The 18,301-nt window shown below is 40.4% G+C and overlaps 1 protein-coding gene across 2 annotated transcripts in view; it reads left to right on the top strand.

The window, feature by feature from the left end:
* LOC134538430 (ATP-binding cassette sub-family G member 1-like) overlaps positions 1-18,301 on the top strand; it is a 270,817-nt gene that overhangs the window by 189,136 nt on the left and 63,380 nt on the right. The window lies entirely within an intron of this gene.

Here is an 18,301-nt window from a genome sequence, read left to right as displayed (position 1 = left end):
CAACATTTTAATTGTGAATAACAGAAAAAAAGTACTTAAGATGGAGCACTGAGCGTCTGTATTATGTTTAATCGAATCAGTTCTACAAGTGCCGCTAATTTTGGGCCGAATTTTGTCCATCTAATTCTGACTCACTCTTGTATTTCACGTTGATGATGGACTATACGGAGCTCATGACACTGTCTTGACAATTTCGAGTCAGTAATAAACAAGCAGAAGTAGTGGTTACCCAAAGTATATGACCTTGTTACCGACCATTGAGAAATATAAAATAGATACTGGAATACGAAGAGGCAAGTTTAGTCCATTATGGAGTGAAGTGAATGTGCGTAATAAACGTACGTACCTTTATTTTGAAGCCTGCATAGTCAAAGGTAAATGTTAATTCTAACACTAGGAATCTCATTAAAGTTACATTTAAATTTTCAGGCAAAAAAAACGTTAAAATAAATTAAGAGTACTTTTTTAGTTCCAGTCATCGCGATTTTTGTAGAAATGACGCCCTGATTCATTCTTCCGTGTTCTGTGTTCTGTTGTAAACAGGGTAATCATACACGTGGAAGGACTAATAGTTTTCTTTCGTTTTGCTGTAAACCTAAAAAAAAAAGTTTGTTAATACTCAAAGTTAATGTGTAACATACGTAAACTTAGTAACCGTAAATTTAAGACTTTTCATGGATGTTTTGAAAGCCGCAAGCTCCAAAAATTTAAGTCGACATTTTTCTAGATTTAATAAAGAGATCAATATTTGCGATTCTAAATTAAAGGCTTAGTGGTAGGTAATTCTTCGTCATAGGTCATAAGCTCAAATTATGATGATTTTTTTTCTTTTAAAGTACATATTAATTCTTTAAGTACGAACCAAAAAAGTAAAACGTATGCTATTTTCCATTTCATGCCTCTAAACTTACTTTTTAACTCTTTGTTTGAAAGCAATAACTTATCAAGTAAATTCATTGCCCTATGGAATGAAATGCTTAATTGCAATCTCTGTTCATTTTAATACAAAACCTTTGCAGGAATCACGGTTAAAGTTAATAAAAAACATAATGACATTTATTGATCCCATGTTAGTCTCGAAAATAAGACGTTATTTTTAGATCCTTAGCGTCTAGTCTCCACCGAGGTTATAACAGACGGTACCACTCGTATACACAGAACAGGAATATTGGTACAGCAATCGACCATGGCCTGAATAAAGAAAGGAACCAACCAAACATTTGCCTGGGGATAGTCTACAGTTCACAGGGATGAAAGCCACAAACACAAACCGAACAGTTCCAATGTTTACCTAAGTAAAAGGTTAGGTTCGGTTCGGTCAGTGTAAGCTCTACTTAATATAATAAATACAAAAGTGTGTGTGTCTGTTTGTCCTTGTTTCACGCAGCAACGGAACAACGGATCGACATGATTTTTTGAATGTCGATAGTTTTTGGGCAGGAGAGTGATGTAGACTACATATTATTATGAAATCCCATCCCTAAGTAATCTAAAAAGGTGTAAATTCAGTTAATTAATATAAATTCGTTAGAGGTGGGTCATAGACACACCGATAGTGATTTTGAGTCATTTATCTATGTCCACCACACGGTCATTTAGTAAGGTCTGGCAACTTCCTATTATTCTTTTTGGTGAAACTCATCCGCTTAGTGAATCTCGCGGTGACCAGCGAACTTAAGTTGCTTAACTGTTTAGTCTAGAATTTTGTCCATACATGGCGTTGCCTTGAATTCGTAACGCGCTATCGATTGATGCGTCCGTCACTCTTGCCTAGAGTTTACCTGCCTTCCCACAAAATGAAGCTGTAGTTTGGCGTCCCGGTTTTGCTGATGGTAGCCTTGATGCACCGAGATTGTTCAATCAATGGTACTTTAAAATCAAAATTTCCCGTTTTTCCATTATATGCCTTACAGCCTTGAAACTTGGGAGTGATATTCCTTATATTATGATGTGTTCAGCCCGAGCAACCCCGGGTACTTCAGCTAGTAAATAATAATTTCTTTTTTTTCGGAAGTGTAGTTTGGAATCTAATTTTATTTAGCTTTATACTGTAACCTGCAATTGGCTCACAGTTGTACAAAATGACAATCCAGTACGGTTCGATGGATCTTAACACAAAACAAGAAAATTTGCCGCAAAATTTACATGAGCGGGGTCTGGTAAAGCATACGATAACCTGGATTAACAAGTACATATTAGCTACTATCCGCGTGCCACGCTACTGAACGCAAGATGTTAAGTAGCGGGACAAAATCCGTGATCACAAACGCAGAGACAGGTATGAATACAAATATTGAACAAATGTCATAAAGTCAAGAAGAGTTTCAATAGGAAATAAGGCTCCGATCGAGCACTAAACGCAACACAAGTAGTCTAAATTTAAGATGGACTAGATTGAATAGCTTGGCGATCCAAGGATTTATCACATGCATTTGAACAGCTGATAACTCAAAATCATGGCAAGAACTGACTTGCTAATGTAATCCCTGTAAACCTGCAGAGATAATTTATCCCGGAAAGGGAGAATCAGAATGGGAACAAAACATAAGCGGGTCTATGGGTGCCGGTCTTGTGTACAGAACTACATAAGTCATACGAAGTTAAAGACTCGACAAAACAATGCGCAAAGTACATTACACACAACAAGAATTTGAAAAGTGTCTACCAAAAGTCAATTTCGAAAATTTGACATAATTTACTTAAGTCGCCTGGTATCGCCACTGGATACTACGATGACACAAACATTATAATAAGTGCTTACATCATCTACGATCGGCCCATACGTAACTGTCGTCCCTAACAAGTTAGCACGATCAAGGACAAACAATAAAGAGAGGGAAGACCACGTTGCGAGGGATTGAATCGGGAGTTCAACCCGACGCCTGGAGATTGTGGGGAGGGGGCGATTCAAAGAGAACTAAGTCGGTGGAGGGGCGACAGGAAACAAGGAGGAAGTGACACGAGCGCCACCGCCGAAGTTTCGCAGTCCTCGCCGAAGCTGAGATGAGAGAGCTACAGGGTCCTTGAACCGGGGCAGTTTACATCTTTGTCTTGATTGTGCCAAAAGCACATCTCCTCTGCCTTAAATAATAGTTTTCTTACTCCATATTACTGCATTACACTCTTGGCCTAATGTTTAGGGAATACAGTCCCAGAGAGCTAGAATCACGTGGTTATCAATCTCCAGGGCGAGGGGTTTTGCGGAGCCCGGGTCAAATGGTTGGTCAGCAAATCCTCCCCAAGAAATAAGCTGGCAGGGAGGGAGGAGGTAAGAGTGATGACATTGCTGTCCATCACTCTCTTTACGTGTGTAGGTGGGCCGTGTCGTACACAATGACCTCGCGGCTTGTACATGCCACGCAAATTTAAAACCATGTCTGAATGCTTAGAAAAATTTAAAATTTTCGGAATCCCTTGCATACATTTTGAAATATGCATTTTAAAAAAAAATTACCATCCTTCATGAACGATGTAACATTTCTGGAGGAACTTTGTCTTAACTTCATTATCATATTAAAAGCATGTAATAGTTTGTCAACATCGATTTCATAGTTTATGCGAGATGGAGTCGGGGCTTCTTTATATATTTTTTTATTTTATATAGACTTGCCAAAATTGGCTTTAGTATTCAAGACGGTCTAGACCGCAAATATGTGTACATTCGACTGACATATTGTCATTGGATAGTGGGTTATTTGATACGTTCAGAAGGACTGTAAGCCAATGACCAACAACTTAAAAAAACACCTCTAACCGAATTACGCGTGACTTGGAGAGAAGTTGAACGTGTTGGTGGAGCTAGAAATATATTCCGCTCACAGATACCGCTCCGTTGCAGATGTATTACTTGCGTAGATGACGGAACGGAAACGCACGCTCTGCAAGTGCTCGTCACGTGAGGTCCGCAGAGAGCATTGAGTATTCCTAGAAGACTCACACGGCCACGAGGGAAACCTTGGTTCCAAGCGACGCCGGCATGACTTCAAGGAACACGTGGAAAAACACCAATAGAGCGCAGCGCTTCAAAACAGCGGCGTCACTTGTCCCGGGCGAGGCGTAGAAAAAAAAATACGCTGCCCATGAGGAAATGGCGGTGGAAGGGGAAGGAGGGATTAAATATATATATATACTTCACGGTGATAAACAGATTCCATTCATGCACTTAACCGTGTAAACAGCACTCGATTTTCCGTCCTTCCACTTAGCTCTTTTCTCTGTGCAAACATAGTGTACAAACTGAAGTCTCGAAAAAAAAAAAAAAAAAGACACGCGTATTTTTATTGTCTCTCGGTAATGCAAAATAAAAATTTTAAAAATTTAATACTCGTCTTCAGCCAATATTTAGGATTTTTCCCTTCCTTTTCCCGGACCTTGATGGAAAAAAGTTATAAAATGTGAATTAAAAATTTTCAGCAGCATTATGCTAGCTTCTGGTAGAACGTAAAAAATATGTTCAATGCTCATACAGCCTTGTTAAATTGCTATAAAACAAAAGTGATGAAGTAAAAATACAATATCTAAAACTTAGGGTGATGACAAGCATCAAGTCTGTTGAGCAGCGTGTTGTATTGTATATACAGGGCTGTGTGGATGTCGACATGTCAAGACCAATATTGACGTTAAAAGGTGGGTATTTGGCCCGTTCGATATTACTTTAGACATGCCGTGGGCAACATCTGGAGATCAACATATCAAAAGGCAATATTTCGATCTCATGCCGACGGCTACATGTTACATAACCGACACAAAATGTGTCTCGAATAAAACAATGAAGAGGAATTTCATATGTGGCTGCCATTAATATTTAAAAAAGTGATGAAAAAATATTTTTAACCTCATTAACATAATTATGTAAATATTTGTGTTTAATTAAATGTTTTATACGTTATAAAATAATTAGTTAAGTATAACGTTTTGACTTGAACATCAAAAGCTTAAAAGCCAAATCTTACATTACGATATCGTGAATATGTTGAGGAATACGAGTTAAAGGAGACAAATCAAGTTCGATATTTTGAGACCAACGAGTCGTGATACGTCGAGATACCGATAATTCGAGTTTAAGGTCAAGATTTTTGAAATCATCAGTAAAACATGCCGATATCCATCGACATGTTAAACATTACAGCGTTCGGCTTCGAGTTTTACAATTCACACATCCTAAGTGGTTAAGAATACTCACCACACGAGCCACATACAGTTGCACAGCACAGCACATAAGTCGAAGCTACATTCGTATACAAGAGGTTCATAATATTAAAAATGTTTATTTCTTTCAATTACTTCTGTCAAAACTTTCCGTTTAAATTTTTTGAATTATTTTACATATTATTTTATGAAGCCTTTGTTAGCCTGAACACAAGTATTTTTCTCTATTTAGTTTTAAAATATTAAATTACAAATATTTGCTTTGCAGACAAATACCATATTGAAAAGAGTTTCGCTTTTAATCTTGGAAAAGCACGTATAAAAAATCACTAGCTGCTCTGTTTGGCCATGAACATAAATAGGCTCACGGCACAGAGAAAAGTTCAAAGCTCGAAAAGTTTATGTAAGCTTAGGTGTGCTGTTTTCCTGTGCGTTTGCTATTTCCCTATTATAGCAGCTACTATCTGTTAGTGTGCATTCAACTTGCGTACGTAAGTCCTGATGTTAATGTAGCCAGACCTTCAGGTCCGTTCTACAATGACGTGGAAACGTAACAAATGGCAACCAATGAGATTGAATTTCACAGTTACGAAAAATTAAAAAAAAAAAACATTAAAAGTACAAAAGACGACCATGGTTTACATATATAATAAAAATAAACCACAAGTAATTATCTGACAGTATATATTCTTGTACTTAAATAAGTTTTTAACGTATTTAAAAGTAAATCAAATAGCATGGGAAATGTCGAGCTAATCCGTACGAGTCTGTATCTGCAAACTTGCCATTGTAGACACTCCTTTCCGTGCGATCCGTAACCGTTTACGTGATCTATCTGCACTTCCGTGTCATTGTAGTACGGGCTGATTCACCGAGAAATATTTGACCATTTGCAAAGCCCAACTATGTACCAATGTCAGAACAAATAGCGGTGTTTAAACAGGTAGTCTTGTCACTCTGTTGGAACACCTGACATGAATAATTTATCATCATCGAAGCTGGCTTTTCTAGCGGAAGTTTATCCATGTTGACAACTATATGTAGGCATATGATTACGACATGAGTTACGGAGTTTATTTCAAATTGTTACAAAATATGTTGTCTGTCTGTTTCATATGCGTTCATAATGTGTCAAAGCTCATGAAAAGTTTATGTGTAATATTAAATAAATTTTAAAAAAAATATTTCATTACCCTTTGAAGTACACTGTAACGCACACAAAATATTATAGTCTAGGGGAATGTAGTTTAGATAAATATGAATGCAATAAAAAATAAGTAATTTGAAGAGAATATTTCAGCACAAATAAATTTTGATGTGTGCAAGGTACACGACATTTGCTAGGGGTAATTTCGTAAATGGGAGGAAGACAAGGAACGAAAATGTGTAACCACGGTGCTGCAATCAGTGGCGGATGGCGGGAACAAAAAAATCACAAAACCAAACGTAAACTTTATAGTCTAAACGGTTTAATATATTTTAAAAATATTGGCAGTATTTGAATAATATACCATTTCATAAATGAGGTTCAAAGTTGGGGCCCTATTAATGCTTTCATACTGGACATCCAGAGACCACGGGGATGCTTGGACACCCAGTCATCCAGAGAGACAACGGAGATGCTCGGAGACCTGGACATCCAGAGAGACTTCGGAGACCCTGGGAGATCTGGTCATCCAGAGAGACCTCAGAGACCCTCGGAGATCTGGTCATCCAGAAAGACCTCGGAGACCTGGACATACAAACACTAAATATAATTTTGCTTTTAAAGTTTTTTTTAATGTTTTCACAAGCCTATACTTTTATAATTAAGTTAGAGTTAATACATTTAGAGGACTTTAAAAAAATGTTGCTTTATTGAGAAGAAAGATTTTGTCATATGTTCTAGAATAGATTGTTTACAGCTCGTATTGATTGCAGTGTTAATGATTGTTTGCCATTATTTATAGGGATGTGTCTTAAATTGCATAGTTAAAGCTAGCTAACTTAGCACACCTTAGTTATGCATTGCAATTCACTTATACGAGATAAATCAGTTTGTGTATTTTATTTACCCATTTCTACTGCTGCATTAGTTGCGTATGGCTATCTTTTTTAAGGTATTTTTTTTCCCGGTCAAACCAGCCAACCATAAGCAAACATAGGAGATATGTAGATACCAGAAATAAATCGCGGTTTCATTTCACGGTAGGCTAGAATCTAAATGCGTTTAACTATTTGCAGCTTCAGTGATTGGACAGCATTTTGTCTGAAGGACTCAACGAAATAAGTATCGAATTAAAAACTTCGCCACTAGCCAATGAACAAGTGTAATTTTCCTGAATGCATAGAGGATAGCGGATTCTTTCATAGAGGTCATTACACAGCGTTTTTTTCCAGTCCCTAGAGATATGTCATACTGAATGAATTGCAAAACGTGTTTTATTTGAATGATAAATAACCTTGATCAGAATATGTTCAGAATACACGCCACTAGTAGCTGAGTCACAACTTATGCCAATGAAGCAGTTAAAAGTGCCATGCGACTGAAAACATTTAAAAGACAAACGTTCATCCACGCGTGAGAAGAAAAAAAACTTCTCTTTACTTGAAAAATACTCTTTTAAGTTCCTAATCGCCAGAAGACCTTCTCCATAACATACGCCGATGAAGATCAGCTGTAGATCTATGTGTTCTTGCGAAAGGGAGAGAGATATCAGAACCAGAAAAAAAACCTATAATCTCGGATGACTAAAGACGTTGCACCACACCTTACCTCCCTTCATAAATTTTTAGGTTATGAACAGAGGCAGGCGGATGCCGAAAGCTCGTGGACCAAGGCTCATGAAGTGTTTTGGTGTGCGGAGAGGTTAGTTAGAGTATCAACAGGGCTGACTGGTCATGCACACTCACAATACACCATCACAGTATTACTTAATGATTAAAAAAAAAGGAATATTTCAGATAAATTATTTATTTATATAAATTATTTTAAATTGCACCTTGACTCTAATATCAATTGGATTTTTAATTCTTTCGTTAACATAATACTGATTTTATTATATTTAAGTTTTATCTTATCTGGGGCCCCTTAAAAAAAAAAAAATTCTTACAATTATTACATGATGAATTTCTTACAAAACATTTTTTTTTTTTATCAAAATATCTTTAGTCCATGTTACATTGTTTCGTTGTTTGAAAATTATATATTAATTAAAACGTTGCGTTGGTTCAAATAAATTTCATTAAAATAGAAGAGAAGACAAGTTTGACGAGAAGTCCGATGAGGTTAAGTCCACGAAATTTTCACATAGGTAGTGTTGATAAAAAAAAAGGTTAGTAATTCATGCCAAAAATAATAAAATAGCCGTCGGCTTTCCTGAATTAGGTGCGGTCACTTCATTATGCTTCCGGGCTGCCGAGGACAGGCCCCCAACACCACAGCACAAGTTGGTTCAAGTTTACCGCATGGCCGGTATCGTGGAACCGCTAATTAACATAAAAATAACAAAGAATATTAACACGCCCGGTGCTACAAACATTTCCCTACGTTCTTAAGAAATAATACAACAAAACTTACCACTATACAGCATGTTCAAAACGGACAAAAACAGGCAAAAATAAATTTTTCTTCTTCATTCTGCGACGGCATAGGAGTTACTAAAACAGTTGTACAAATCCATTTGAATAAGTGTTTTATAATTATCGGAATTCCATCACCACAAGCATTAAAATGTTGCTTGAAAGCTTGAAATCTGGTATCGAAAACTGTCACTAGCAGCGTTGAACACAGTGGTATTCATTATTTTCAGAGAGTGTTCCCTATTGACCTGTACAGGCTAGTATTTGAGAAAATTAGTCTGGCACAAAATGTTTTGTTTTGTGATGTGCTCTCTCCTAGGTAAAACAGGGCATATTTGGAAAATAAGTATGCCACCATACTTAAAGTAGTTGTAACTCCAATTATGTTATAATATGCTGTCTTATGAAAATGATATGAAATTTATATTAACAAATATAAAACCATCACGTAGTATGCGAACCTACAATACGTTTAAGTGTGTTCGTAACGTAATGATTCCTCAAACATTTACACAGTGACGGTGATGGCAAGGTGACGAAGCCACTTATTCTTAGCAACACTACGTCACTGTTGAGACAAAACTTCAAATAGTGTACGTTTCTTACCTGTGTAAAGTATTTAACATTGAACACTTAGTTAATAGGTAACATTTAATCAAACAAAGTTTATCCAAATACTTGTCTTTTAAGTAAAATAATATCCTTGAAGTGGACGGTGGTATGAACATTATTAATCAAACATTCGTAACGTATTTCTACCCATAATCGAAATTATTTCCAAGAAATAGCTACACTCCTTGTGCAACATCTTAAAAAAAAGTCTATAATATTTGTAAAAAAAAAGGTTATTTAGTCCCAAAAAAGACTTATATAAAGGTTGACAAGCACTTTAGACATTAGATTTTAAAAATTATTTTTTAAACTTCATTTATTGCGCTGAAACGTCAGCCAAAGTTTTTCGGTCGATTCATGACTTATCCTGTACAGAAATAAAATTGTCTGTACTTTAACAAAAGATTCCTTTGTAAACTAGTTGATAAGACATTGTTTGTAATAACACAAGGAATATATTGCAACTTTGTTCAATCGGGTATTTTCAATGACTATTTAGGTAAGAAAAATTTTAATCACAGTATTTTAAGTGGTAGAGGGACGCGCTGGAAGACTTTATTTTTAATATTGCAGCATAAAATTAGATACTCACCTCTTAAAGTCCCTTAGAGATGTGTTACCGGCGACAAGACTGCACACAAGTTCGGTTCCTGGCGCGTAGAGGCCAAGAGGATTGTGATGCGCGGTTCAGTGTCGCCCTTAAAGTCCTGTCACACTGTCAAGATTTCGCTTCCAATACCTTTCAATGTGTATTGTGAAATAAAGTTGGCGGGTTATGACGTCACCGGAAACTTCACTAGTGCAGCCATATGTGTTCGACAAGTTGGAAGACTTTAGCTTCCAATAAATAAATATTTTGCATGCAGGAAGAGTTACAATATATGTCGGACGCAGTCGGCCAATAAAAATTCTGCCTATCGAAACAGAAATTACGTCGGTTTCCGCCTCAAAAAATCTTTAAAATGGTGAAGAACTCGTGCGCGATAAAATATGTTATAAAGGAAAAATAATAATATATTGTTAATATATGATTGTCGTATTGAAAATTATTTTATATGTTAAACGCAAATGATTTGTCTAACTTCTAAAAAACACTCAAAATTAATTTTCTTTCGTAACAAGAAATAACATGAGTAAATTTATATAAAAAAAGAATGAAAATTTCAAAACCTCCACACAACACTATGATGCAGTATTACAGGCCTAAAATAACCTTTGATATTGATACATGATTTAAAACATTTTTGAGGTTATATGTCCAACTTTATATGCTGTAAAAAATCGGAAGCTATTTTTCTTCCCATGTAACTGTTCCAACTCTATTAACAAGTATAGCTGGAGAGACAAAGTATACTGTGTTAGTCTGTGCTGTTTTATTTTTTTATGACTAAATTTCTTTCACGGAACTCTTGTGCTGTCTGATATTTAAGTATGAATTTGTTTGTCTGTGCTGTGGTCGTGGTGTTGTCCGTAATACCTACATGTTTAGGTACATGGTTGGGTTTATCTGTTTGACATAGCTGATTCAGGCTTGCTCTCTGTGGGTTTATGTTTTCCTTTTGATTTATTAAGTTGCGTTCTTGAATTGTTTCAATTACAAACAGTGCATAACTGCAATAGCGTATGTCCAGGAAACTGTATTAACCTCTTGTGGCCTGAGTTATGAAATAGTTATGAAAAAAAATTATTTGCAAAAATAGTGTTTTATTGCTTATAGTAATGTATTATAATAATCATAATAATAATAATAGTAAAGGTTGGAACAAATTTGTGTTAGTGTTGCAAAAATGCAACATCAGGTCATGATGTAAACTGAGGACCAATTCTGCATTGTTGTATTATAAACTGGAAAAAGGTAAAGATAAAACTTATTTCCTGAAAACAAAAACGATAAGTGTGTCTTATGTGATGAAGTGATCACCCAAGAATACAGAGACCTGCAAACCAGGTTGCCAGGGGCAAGGCGCAACCAGCAGTCAAAGTGTTGCTGCGTGAGATAGTCCAATCATGTCTGGATACTGGTAGAAAGCGTGGAGATTATTGGGGAAAAATAGTGGACTGAATGACATTGTTGCAGAGTTTGAAACTAATTTAGTTGCAGTGAACGCAGAGTACCATCGAAAGTGTTTAATAAACTTTTCCAGAATCACGGCTTCAGATAGTGCTGCCGGCCAAAAAAGGAGTCGCCCTCTAGATGATAACGTTGGTGCAGCCATGGCAATAATATACATCTCTTTGGAAAACAACAGTGACGAATCGCTGTATACCGAAAGCTAAGATGTATACATATAATGTATGTATATATATACACACACAAGGCTTGTGTTTACACACACACACACACACACACACACACATATATATATATATATATATATATAAAATTAACAAGGCTTGTGAACCCCAAGTTAGGGGCCCGCCTCGTCAGGGGTATATAGGTGTTAGTGAGGCGGGATGATAAGCGCGACGCTCGCTGGTATTTCTAGCGCGGTATAGCCTCTAAGCGCAAGGCTGTGAACTGACGCGCAGTCTTCTCGTCGTCACAGGACAACTGTGAAATTTGAGCGGTGACCGTAACATGATATGGCTGATAAATTAAGATAAAGGTGTAATGCAAGTCCATTAAGTGCTTTCGAGAATCTGTACTGGTTGTTTTACGCCTAAAAATTACTCTGAAAGCATGCGTTTTAGCCATTTTAACTCTTCTAAAAATACAGTTTAAAAAATTTAATCCGAAATCAAAAGTACTTTTCGGCCCTCAGCGAACCCTTAAATGCTTTTCTTAAACAGACCTCACTCGGATATCTTGAGTAGTTTTCAAATCGCGTTTTTTTTGACGTGGCAACGTCTAATAAATCTATGAACGCCGACTGCACGCACGAAAATATGTGTCCCATTACGCACATTGTTCCGTTACGCTGTGTTCCATTACGCTGTCGGCGAGTGCAGTAATAATAGGTTATGTTACAATTGACTGAAACATTATGGTGATTCATATAATTGATGATAGATATTTGATTACAGTTTTTTATATGAAAACTTGTTCATAATTATATTTAAACTTTATAGCTAAACGCCAATTTTTAAAATTTATAACACGTCATCTAAACGTAAACTGTTTCGTCGGCTGTTTATAAAGTGAAGTAAAAAGTTATTGTGGTTTTCATTGCTTATTACAACCACAATTTCGGCAATGAGGGTTAATTATTCTTGCATTTTAAAAATCTGATTACTAGTATAATTTCAAGTATTTATACTTTTATTATTAAAATAAAAATGATTCAATTTTATTCATAAAAGTATGCAATCATTTCATCAATGTTTTGTTATTACGTTGTCACGTTAAACTATCGTCCGTAAACCGACTTTACAGACAACCAAATTTTTTTCCCCCTGAAACTCTGCGCACCGCGTGTGTACCCGGGTAGGCGGAGCCCTTGAGTTGTACGCGTATATATCGAAGACACCGACGACCGGCCGGACGCCGCGTGACGTCGGCGTCTACCTGCGCGCTGTTCCCGCCGCGCTGTTCCCGCCGCGCTGTTCCCGCCGCGCAGTTCCCGCCGCGCTGTTCCCGCCGCGCTGTTCCCGCCGCGCAGTTCCCGCCGCGCTGTTCCCGCCGCGCTGTTCCCGCCGCGCTGTTCCCGCCGCGCTGTTCCCGCCGCGCTGTTCCCGCCGCGCAGTTCCCGCCGCGCTGTTCCCGCCGCGCTGTTCCCGCCGCGCTGTTCCCCCCGCGCAGTTCCCGCCGCGCTGTTCCCGCCGCGCAGTTCCCGCCGCGCTGTTCCCGCCGCGCTGTTCCCGCCGCGCTGTTCCCGCCGCGCAGTTCCCGCCGCGCTGTTCCCGCCGCGCTGTTCCCGCCGCGCAGTTCCCGCCGCGCTGTTCCCGCCGCGCTGTTCCCGCCGCGCTGTTCCCGCCGCGCTGTTCCCGCCGCGTTGTTCCCGCCGCGCTGTTCCCGCCGCGCTGTTCCCGCCGCGCAGTTCCCGCCGCGCTGTTCCCGCCGCGCTGTTCCCGCCGCGCTGTTCCCGCCGCGCTGTTCCCGCCGCGCTGTTCCCGCCGCGCAGTTCCCGCCGCGCTGTTCCCGCCGCGCTGTTCCCGCCGCGCAGTTCCCGCCGCGCTGTTCCCGCCGCGCAGTTCCCGCCGCGCAGTTCCCGCCGCGCTGTTCCCGCCGCGCTGTTCCCGCCGCGCAGTTCCCGCCGCGCAGTTCCCGCCGCGCAGTTCCCGCCGCGCTGTTCCCGCCGCGCTGTTCCCGCCGCGCTGTTCCCGCCGCGCTGTTCCCGCCGCGCTGTTCCCGCCGCGCTGTTCCCGCCGCGCTGTTCCCGCCGCGCTGTTCCCGCCGCGCAGTTCCCGCCGCGCTGTTCCCGCCGCGCTGTTCCCGCCGCGCTGTTCCCGCCGCGCTGTTCCCGCCGCGCAGTTCCCGCCGCGCAGTTCCCGCCGCGCTGTTCCCGCCGCGCTGTTCCCGCCGCGCTGTTCCCGCCGCGCTGTTCCCGCCGCGCTGTTCCCGCCGCGCAGTTCCCGCCGCGCTGTTCCCGCCGCGCAGTTCCCGCCGCGCTGTTCCCGCCGCGCAGTTCCCGCCGCGCTGTTCCCGCCGCGCTGTTCCCGCCGCGCTGTTCCCGCCGCGCTGTTCCCGCCGCGCAGTTCCCGCCGCGCTGTTCCCGCCGCGCTGTTCCCGCCGCGCTGTTCCCGCCGCGCAGTTCCCGCCGCGCAGTTCCCGCCGCGCTGTTCCCGCCGCGCTGTTCCCGCCGCGCAGTTCCCGCCGCGCTGTTCCCGCCGCGCAGTTCCCGCCGCGCTGTTCCCGCCGCGCTGTTCCCGCCGCGCTGTTCCCGCCGCGCAGTTCCCGCCGCGCTGTTCCCGCCGCGCTGTTCCCGCCGCGCTGTTCCCGCCGCGCTGTTCCCGCCGCGCTGTTCCCGCCGCGCTGTTCCCGCCGCGCTGTTCCCGCCGCGCTGTTCCCGCCGCGCAGTTCCCGCCGCGCTGTTCCCGCCGCGCAGTTCCCGCCGCGCTGTTCCCGCCGCGCTGTTCCCGCCGCGCTGTTCCCGCCGCGCTGTTCCCGCCGCGCAGTTCCCGCCGCGCTGTTCCCGCCGCGCTGTTCCCGCCGCGCTGTTCCCGCCGCGCTGTTCCCGCCGCGCTGTTCCCGCCGCGCTGTTCCCGCCGCGCGCGCTCCGACGTGACGCACGACGGCGCGGCTGGCGTCACCGCGCGCTGCAGTCTGCTCCGCTCCGGCCGGACTCGCAGTCGCGAAGCCAGGAAGTCACAGCGCCAACTCAGTGCTGCAAACTAACACTCTCTTGTTTTCCTTTGGAAGTCAGAGAACTGTGCGGGTTTTAAGGGTAATCCTGACAACCTTGAAAATCTTTAATTTCTCGAAAGTAAATGTTGGCAAACCTTGCTGGGAATGTTAACATTTTACGTTTAAGATTATTATTTATACGTCAAAAAAGGAAAAACAAAAAAACTATGTTAAAATTCTTAATATTTTGTTTTAGATATATAAAACTGCAAATCCGTAGGTAAAGTTTTAGAGCTTTAAATCATAAACTGAGTTACTATTGGGAAAAAATGCACACGAGCAAAAACAAAGCACACACAAGATTTGGTTTTGCAGCCATGATTATTTCATTGCTACCAAAATAATGTAACATAGACAAAAATTATTCCAAAGTGTTATGTTTTGCCATTATAATCAATACGCCACTCCATTAACACACCATTCCATAAAGTTTTTATGGATGTTATTATGTTTAAGAAATTAGTATGCTTTCCTCATATTTAACCCTTAATTATTTTATGTTGGCATTTCTCAAGCGCGCAGTTTCTTTAGTAGCCGTATTCCGCCTACACAGTTAGGTCCTCTTGCTTACAATGATCAGTTATAAGTTTAAAATTTGAAACAATAATTGTCTGAGATACAAAATAAATTAATAGTGCACGGTAACTCGGAAATATTTTATATAAATATTTTGTTTAATCATTTATAAGTGCTTAGCGTACACATAATCGTCAAAATGGTTAACCTTCACAAGATAAATTTCCTAGAAAATATAGGCCTTAATATTTGTTGGCAGCATCCAAGTAGGAAAATATTAAGAGGGACGGGCGGATTGTTGTTTATCGCCCGGCTTGGTGACGGACGGATGGGTGACGGATGGATTGTGGATGGACGGTCGAACTGACGGACGTTGGACGGACGGTGGACAGACGGGTGACGGACGGTGGACGGACGGATGGCGGACGGACGGGTGACGTATTCCTGGTGGACGGACGGGTGACGGGTGTTGGACGGACATATGGGTTACGGATGGCTGGTGGACGGACAGGTGACAGATAGCTGGTGGACGGTCGGGTGACGGATGGATGGTGGACGGACGGATGAATGGATGGTGGACGGACGGATGATGGACGGACGGACGGATGGCGGACGAACGCGACGTATCATTATGAGTCCAGATTCAGGTTGCAGCACAGAGCAAATGGCACCCACTGTTGCCAGTTTGATACTACCCAGCTTGTTCACATTAGCATTGTAGTTTTGAGTACTGTCGATAATAATGATCAGATTTAAAAATATTTAAAATTTTACCAATTTATTGAATTTTTGAGACCATAAAATAGTAAATGATGATAGTTACTAAAGTTGTATAAGTACATTACGAAAAAGAAAAATAAATAAATTTTATGCAATAATTATTACTTTACAAGATAAACTATTTGTGTCATTCGGTCACTATTATAAAGAAGAAATTATATTAATTAATTTTTATGGTGGAAAATATCTTAGGTTTTTTAATATTGAAAACTATTGAAAAATTTATGACATTTATTTTTGAAACCAATATGGCGTATATATGATAAATTTTCTTAGAAATAAATAAATTATTATTTGATGTCGCTCTTGACGAAATACAACAGGATACTTTTTTCCAATAATCGTATTCCAAATTTTAATCTAAAAAAAATAATTTTTCTCTAAAATATTAGAAAAATTTCTTTAATTATAAAGTTGGGTCTAAAAACTGTTTTGATGATTTGCATGCATCTGGCAACAGAGCACTCAGAAATAAGGACAGCGCTAATAATAACTGGTATTGTGCATTGGAAAGAGAGAGTAAATGGCCATTAAAATGCACACTGCAATGTGAGTATGAGACGGGCTATAGTGCCGCTCGTGACACTTCATTCTGCTTGGTCTTCTTGGAATACGGCGCCACCTTGGATTTTCAAATATTACGATACACAGCTTCCACTCACAGTTTAGTTCGTAAAAATTTTTGTTTTAAATATTACAAGATAAAATATTCTTTGTTTGTACAATACATACTATGGTTATTTTCGCATGTTTGCATGTTACGCTTTTAAAAATACTGAATATTTCTCCTCGCGGAAATTGATGCAGAGAATTAAAAAATGGCTCTTGTTATGCACAACCATTTTGTAATTGAATACAATTTGACGTTATTTTGTTTTATTATGCTGTTACCAAGCACGGTAACTGGGAGGGTTTCCCTAAACCTCGAAGCAATAGAGTTGATGCTATGTACAAGCACAAATTTATCTATTAATGAACGGAGGCTGTATTATATCACACATAATATAAAATAAAACTCTTCCTTCACAAATTTTTTATAGTTTCCGACTGTTTCCATTTGCTTGCACGCCAGCATATGTCAACAAAGATTTCACCATTAACGTATCTCTGATACTATAACAATATAATGAAACATTATATACATTGAATTTCAATTTGTTGCTGTGCACCAAAATTATTTGAAAATTAAGTATCAAAACTTTGCAGTAACAGCTTATAATTTTCAAAGATATCTGCCCAGCAATTACATTATCATACAGCCCAAAAAAAAAAATTAAGAAGCAGAATCAAGCTAGATATTTTACATATGACCACAAATGAAGCTATCAAACAAACAACAATAATTATTTATAAGTTAACCTTTTGTCAAATAAAATTAATAATATCACACTTAATAATAATGCAAATTCTTTAAGTAGTTTATCTTAGTAACAGTTAAGCTCAGAATATTGTTTGTGAAAGAACAAGATATGTGTGAACTGTCAGTAGGGACACCTGTATTTTGCGATTTCATTTCATGTCAAGGTATTTCACAAAACACTGTAGCTTTTTCTAAGAGTCATGAATAGGGACAGCTGTATTTCGTGAATACATTTCGTGTCAAGGTATTTCACAAAATACTGTATCTTTTCTCCTGTGGTTATTGGCTGAGGTCGGTGAGAGGTGTCGTCCCGCTCTTGACGGGGCCAATGAGAATGTGGTCATCGTACTGCTGCACCCTCACAATTTGCCATGACTCTTAGAAAAAGCTACAGTGTTTTGTGAAATACCTTGACATGAAATGAAATCGCCTAATACAGGTGTCCCTATCAGGCAACTGCCAATGACTACTGTAATGTCTCATAAAAGTATTGAAATAAAATTATTTTTAAACTATTACGAGCCAGGTTTCAAAACTCGCTAAAGTCACAAAACTGAAAGGCGAGTAAGGGTTAGCGCCACTAGTAATCAGCGGCTAGCAGTGACTATCGACGCTTGCCTCGCGGTCCGCGGCTTGCCGGGCGAGTTCAAGGGGCTGGCTCAGGGCGGACGATGCTACTCGCTCCTCCGTAAAGGCTCGCAGCGAGTGGGTAGCGAGTTGACGGTTCCTCCGAGAACTCGCTCGACACTCGTCCGGGGTCGTCCCGCCATGTCTTGCGTCTGGTGGGCTTAATTGAAGATATGTCATTAGCTATGGAGCTGGTTGCCTTGTTGTAATGCCGGCCAACCATACGCACATAGTTACTTCAGTGATAACAGGTTACAGTACATGTGTTTCCCTTGGGCGTGCCACGATACGTACTTACGTATCCAATCGTAAACACAAGTGTACGTTTTCGAATTTCACACCCAAAAAAAATATAATTTGCATATTTGCCCCTTCAGTGCAGTGGTATTTTCCAAAAACGTAACCGTAAGTGT

The sequence above is a fragment of the Bacillus rossius genome, chromosome 13 (assembly GCF_032445375.1).
Source record: "Bacillus rossius redtenbacheri isolate Brsri chromosome 13, Brsri_v3, whole genome shotgun sequence".
Lineage (NCBI taxonomy): Eukaryota > Metazoa > Arthropoda > Insecta > Phasmatodea > Bacillidae > Bacillus > Bacillus rossius.
The sequence above is the reverse complement of the archived record's forward strand: the minus strand, read 5'-3'. Positions and strand labels throughout refer to the sequence as shown.